Below are 6,000 nucleotides of genomic sequence, written 5' to 3'. Positions count from 1 at the left end.
TTAGAATAGATAACCTGAAGTGTTAAAGGGTAAAGTGCAAGGATGTATGCAGTCTACTCTCAAATGGTTCAGAAAAAAAAAAATAGTAATGCAGGTGATACATTTATATAATATATATGTGTGGTATATATCATGTATTATTTATATCTTATTGTTGATTTAATAATTAATAATTACATTATTTTATATAAAATTATGTATATCAAGAAAATGATAAAATGTGCCCAAATGTGAAAAATTGGTGAGACTGAATAAAAGATATGTGGGAGTGCTCTGTATTATTCTTCAAATATCTAAGTTTGAAATTATTTCAAAGTAAAAATTAAAAAAGAAAAAAAATCACTCCTCCATTTACTTTAGTTGAAAGTGAGTGTTGGCTGCGCGCGGTGGCTCAGCCCGTAATTCCAGCACTTTGGGAGGCCCAGGCGGGTGGATCACCTGAGTTCAGGAGTTTGAGACCAGCCTGACCAACATGGTGAAGCCCAGTCTCTACTAAAAATACAAAGATTAGCTGGGCATGGTGGCGGGCGCCTGTAATCGCAGCTACTCCAGAGGCTGAGGCAGGAGAATGGCTTGAACCCGAAAGGCAGAGGTTATAGTGAGCCGAAATCGTGCCATTGCACTCCAGCCTGGGTGACAAGAGCGAAACTCTGTCTTGAAAAAAATAAAAAAGAAAGTGAGTGTCTATTTAATAATTTGGTGACAGTACTGAGAAATTGTTTTAGCACATAACTGTCACGGTTTTTAAAAATAACAACTAAAGGTTTTTCATAACGAAATATTAGTAATTAAAACTTGCTAATAGGACTTCATATTAGTTCTTGTATCTCAGTATTTCATTCTATGATGGTGATATTTAGCCTCAGCTGAATACTGAAATGCTGTTTTTAATTCTCTCTCTCTCATGTTTTGTAGACATTATGACTTTTTTTTTTTGAGACTTGAGTCTCACTCTGTTGCCCAGGCTGGAGGGCAGTGGTATGACCTTGGCTCACTGCAACATCCACCTTTTGGGTTCAAGCAATTCTCCTGCCTCAGCCTCTGGAGTAGCTGGGATTACAGGCATGAGCCACCACGCCTGGCTAATTTTTGTATTTTTCGTAGCGATGGGCTTTCACCAGTTGGCCAGGCTGGTCTTGAACTCCTGGTCTCAAGCGAGCCTCCTGCCTTGGCCTCCCAAAGTACTGGGATTAAAGGCATGAGGCACCATGCCTTACCATGACTCTTTTTTTTTTTTTTTTTGAGACAGAGTCTCACTCTGTCTCTCAAGCTGGATTGTAGTGGCATGATCTTGGCTTACTGCAACCTCCACCTCCTGAGTTCAAGTGATTCTCTTGCCTCAGCCTCCCGAGTAGCTGGGAGTACAGGTGCCTGCCACCATGCTTGGCTAATTTTTGTATTTTTAGTAGAGACAGGGTTTCACCATGTTGGTCAGGCTGGTCTCAAACTTCTGACCTCAAGTGATCTGCCTGCCTCAGCCTCCCAGAATGCTGGGATCACAGGCATAAGCCACCGTGCCTGGCCTGTGCTTCTTGTTACTAAATACTTCAGCATGTATCTCTTAAATAATCACAATATGGTTATAATCTCAAGAGATTTATCATTGATACAAAATTATTATCTAATATACAGTCCATATTTGAATTTCTCCAGTTGTCTCAATATGTCCTTTATTTTTTATTTCATTTTATTTATTTTTTTGAGATGGAGTCTTGCTCTGCTGCCAGGCTGGAGTGCAGTGGTGTGATCTCAGCTCACTGCAACCTCTGCCTGCCGGGTTCAAAGAGTTCTTCTGCCTCACCCTCCCCAGTAGCTGGGACAACAGGCACACACCACCATGCCCAGCTAATTTTTGTATTTTTGGTAGAGATGGGGTTTCACCATGTTGGCCAGGCTGGTCTTGAACTCCTGACCTCAAATGATCCACCTGCCTTGGCCTCCCAAAATGCTGGGATTACAAGCATGAGCACCGCGCCTGGTGCAGCAAGCTTCCAAAACTAGGAAGCCACTAACTGAGGAACCCCAACGCCGCTGCACAATTTACATTAGAAAAGCAGACACCTTCCACTCAGGGTCCTCCCCTGTTCTCCCATTTAAGGCCTATCCCAGTTCAGTTTTCTCAAGTGTGCACGTGATTGACACAAGGAACACTAGCTCAGAGAGAGTTCAGAAAACACAGTTTTTCGTACTCCAGCAGAGTCAGATTCATTAGGAAAAGGTTGTAATGGGCCAAATGTGCTAGTCCACTTTGGAGTTATAGGTTTCCTTCTCTCTCACTGCATCCCTCCATGTCGAGTGGTTGCAAGACCGTCTCCACAGTCTAGAACCAGAATTTACATTTGACAGGCAGTGGGATTGCATTTTTTAAAAAAATCCAGAGAGTAGTTGCTTGATCTTGTCCCCAGCCAGCTGCAAGCAAAGTCCAATTCTGCATGGGAGCCTAGAGGGCTGGGGACAGGGCTGGGCTAGCCATGTCCTCTCTGCTTTCTCAATCACTCTAGGCAAGTAGCTCTGAATGGATAGAGTCCAGCTAGCAGTCACAAAGTTATACAGCCCTTGTCACTCATCAGAACATCCAGTGAGTTCTCCAAAGGACCTGGGTTCCAGCACGTGCTGCTTCTTGTCTTCTGGCCCAGCAGACTTGTGACTTAAGCCCCCAGCTGTTATCTTTCCCTTAACAACTCAAAGAGATGCTTATTTTGTTTTTTGAACATGGCTTTTAATATATATTTGGAATATTTTATCTGTCATTTTAATTTTATCTGTTTAGAGTGATGGAAGGATTTTCCCTTGAGTTTACTCAATCATTCTGATGGAAGTGACTCTACATAGTGTCTACTTATAAACTTTTTTTAAAAACAGGAAAGAAATTATACTATATCCTTTGAATCCCATACTGCTTTTTTTAAATGGAACCCCATACTGCTTTTTTTACATGACACATATATCTTGGAGATCTGCTTATAAGAGCACATGAAAATATGTCTCGTTTAAAAATCTGCATATTACTACATCAAATGAATATAATTGACACTTCCTTTTCATTACAAACAGTGCTGCAATAAACATACTTGGTGAATTGTTATAAATATGCCCAATCTATTTAAACTGAATGCCAATGATTATGTCATTGTTCTTTAATTTACGTTTTTGGCTTAGATTACAGCAAAGACCCAGTTCAAAGATGTCAGTCAGAAGAGGCAACCAAGAAAACTGGGACCCAGTTAATGCTTGTCATACACACATTTATTCTCATTCAACGAGTTAATAAAAATTGGTGTATTGTTCAGTGAGCTGGCCATGAGAACTAACAAAAGGGGAACCCCATACTACTTTAGTGCCAAGATTTGGTCAGCCTGTCTTTCTTTTATTTTTTAGCCCAGGCTGTAGTGCAGTGGTGCGATCTCTGCTCATTGCAATCTCTGCCTCCTGGGTTCAAGCAGTTCTCCTGCCTCAGCCTCCCGAGTAGCTGAGACTACAGGTGTGCATCACCATGCCCAATTAATTTTTTTGTATTTTTAGTAGAGACTGGATTTCAGTACGTTGGCCAGGATGGTCTCTATTTCCTGACCTCGTAATCCACCCACCTTGGCTTTCCAAAGTGCTGGAATTACAGGTGTGAGCCACCGCGCCTGGCCTGGTCAGCCTTTCTTGGCCGTTTTCATCAAAGCATTATTTCGCTCGTGAATTTTCTTTACCCTAACCAGAGCAAGAGAGTTGTAAAGGCCTCATGGCTTATACAGAGTTGTCCAGTTACCCCAGAGAGATGCAGAGGGACGAGTGCTCTTGTCCTCCAGTGCTTGATGACAGGCTGGGATTTTTATGCTAGCTTGGGTTTTGGGTGTTTTAGACACCTTATGTTCTATTGGTTCAATATTATGTGATATTTTCATTAAAGAAAAATAAATCTTGGGGCCCCCCCAAATCTCTAAGCACAAGAAAAAAGCTAAGCAGGAAACTGCATAGGGCATATCTGCCTCCATTGTATTCACAGTCACCCCTCAGCTCACTGCGATAAAGGCATATCTGATTGCCTCCTTTGGAGAAACGAATCAGAAACTCAAAAGAATTCAACAATTTGTCTCTTATCTATGACCTGGAAGCTCCCTCCCCGCTTTCCAGACTGAACCAATGTTCATCTTACATATGTTGATTGATGTTTCATGTCTCCCTAAAATGTATAAAACCAAACTGCTCTGACCACCTTAGGGCATGTTATCAGGACCTTCTGAGGCTGTGCCACAGGCACGCGTCCTCAACCTTGGCAAAACAAACTTTCAAAATTAACTAAGACCTGTCTAATTTTCAGGGTTCACACTTTGGTAAACATGGAGGGATTCTGTGTGGAGATGCCCCTGACCTTTGAGAAATCTCCTATTGGTGCTTGGCACCAGCATGAGCTAATTTTATGACTCAAACCAATAGGACAATTTGCTGAGGCCTGAGAGCACCCTCTCCAGAAAATCCCTGATCTCCCCAAATTTAGTTGAAATCTAAAGTTGATTTTGCTGTACAATTCCTCTTATTTTTCAGAGTTTTATCTGCTTACAAGGAAAGCAAGATTTCCTGTTTACATGATGATGGAAGGCCGGTTAACTCCCTTATGGAGTTTCAGCTCACTTCCAACAGGGAAGGTTTTTCCAGCTTCTAAAATGGTAGAGAGCAGTCTACAGCCTGAGACTCACCCCTAGGTAACTGCTTAGGGCTGTTAAAGAAAACTAAATATGATCTGAGAAGGACTCCTTACTTCTATATTTGAGTCCTTGTGGATGAACTGTAACTTAGCTTAATAGACAAATTTCAAAACCTAACTTAAAAGTATGCATCCCACCAGGTGCTGGGAGGTGCCGTGGCTCACACCTGTAATCTTAGCACTTTGGGAGGCCAAGGTGGGCAGATCATCTGAAGTCAGGAGTTCAAGACCAGTCTGGCTAACATGGTGAAACCCTATCTCTACTAAAAATACAAAAAATTAGCAGGGTGTGGTGGTGAGCACCTGTAATCCTAGCTACTCAGGAGGCTGAGGCAGGAGAATTGTTTGAGCCCAGGAGGCGGAGTGCTGAGTGTTCAAACTGTGTTCAAATAAGGCAAATGCAGAGCTGTAACCAATCTCACTGTTTCTGTACCTCACTTCCAATTCCTGTACGTCATTTTAACTTTTTTGTCTATAAATTTGCTCTGATCATGAGGCACCCCTGGAATCTCTGCGAATCTGCTGTGATTCTGCGAGTGGCCCAATCTGTGAATCCTTCATTGCTCAATTAAATTCCTTTAAATTTAATTCGGCTGAAGTTTTTCTTTTATCAGATGGTGTCAGAAGTGGGATCTGAAGTGGAGCTTCTAGATACCCACAGGAGCACTGAGTGAACACGCAAGGTGCCTGCAGGACCCACTTGTGCCCGTTGATCTCTCAGAGTGGCTGGGGATCATGGGTAAGCTTCCTGTTGGATTTCAGAGCTCCACAGATTTGTGTTTTGAGCTGTCCAAGTTTATTTGGGCAAATATCTGATCCTAACTGGGTCTGGAGTCACAACAGAAACTGGAGTGGGTTCAGGAATGGATTTGATCCAGGAATGAACTGGCTTGGATCCAGTTAGAGGCATCTTACATCTGAATGGGTCAGGAACTGGTAATAAGCAGTACTATTGCAGGAGTTATAAAATTTGGCTTTGAAAATTCACAGAGATTTTTGTGTTCTACCCCTTTGTTTCATTTTTCTTGCATGCTTGGGTTAAAAAAAAAATCATCGGTTAAGTTAATCAAGACAACTTGAGAGTAAAGCCAATATTTTAGGTAAAAATGGGATCCTTAATTTCTGGAAAGCTGAGTTCCTTCTGGCTTATACTTTTTGCCTCAGAGGAAGAAAAGTCTTACAGAAATGGCAAAATCTTACTAAAGATAACTTACAGTGGAATGTTCTGAATGAACAGCAATGTATTGAAGTACATTTAAAAACGAAGGCTCTCAGTAAAGTCCCTTTTGGCTAAGAACAGGTTTGGC

The sequence above is a fragment of the Sapajus apella genome, unplaced genomic scaffold (genome assembly GCF_009761245.1).
Source record: "Sapajus apella isolate SASKATOON/1434 unplaced genomic scaffold, GSC_monkey_1.0 scaffold2, whole genome shotgun sequence".
Lineage (NCBI taxonomy): Eukaryota > Metazoa > Chordata > Mammalia > Primates > Cebidae > Sapajus > Sapajus apella.
The sequence above is the reverse complement of the archived record's forward strand: the minus strand, read 5'-3'. Positions refer to the sequence as shown.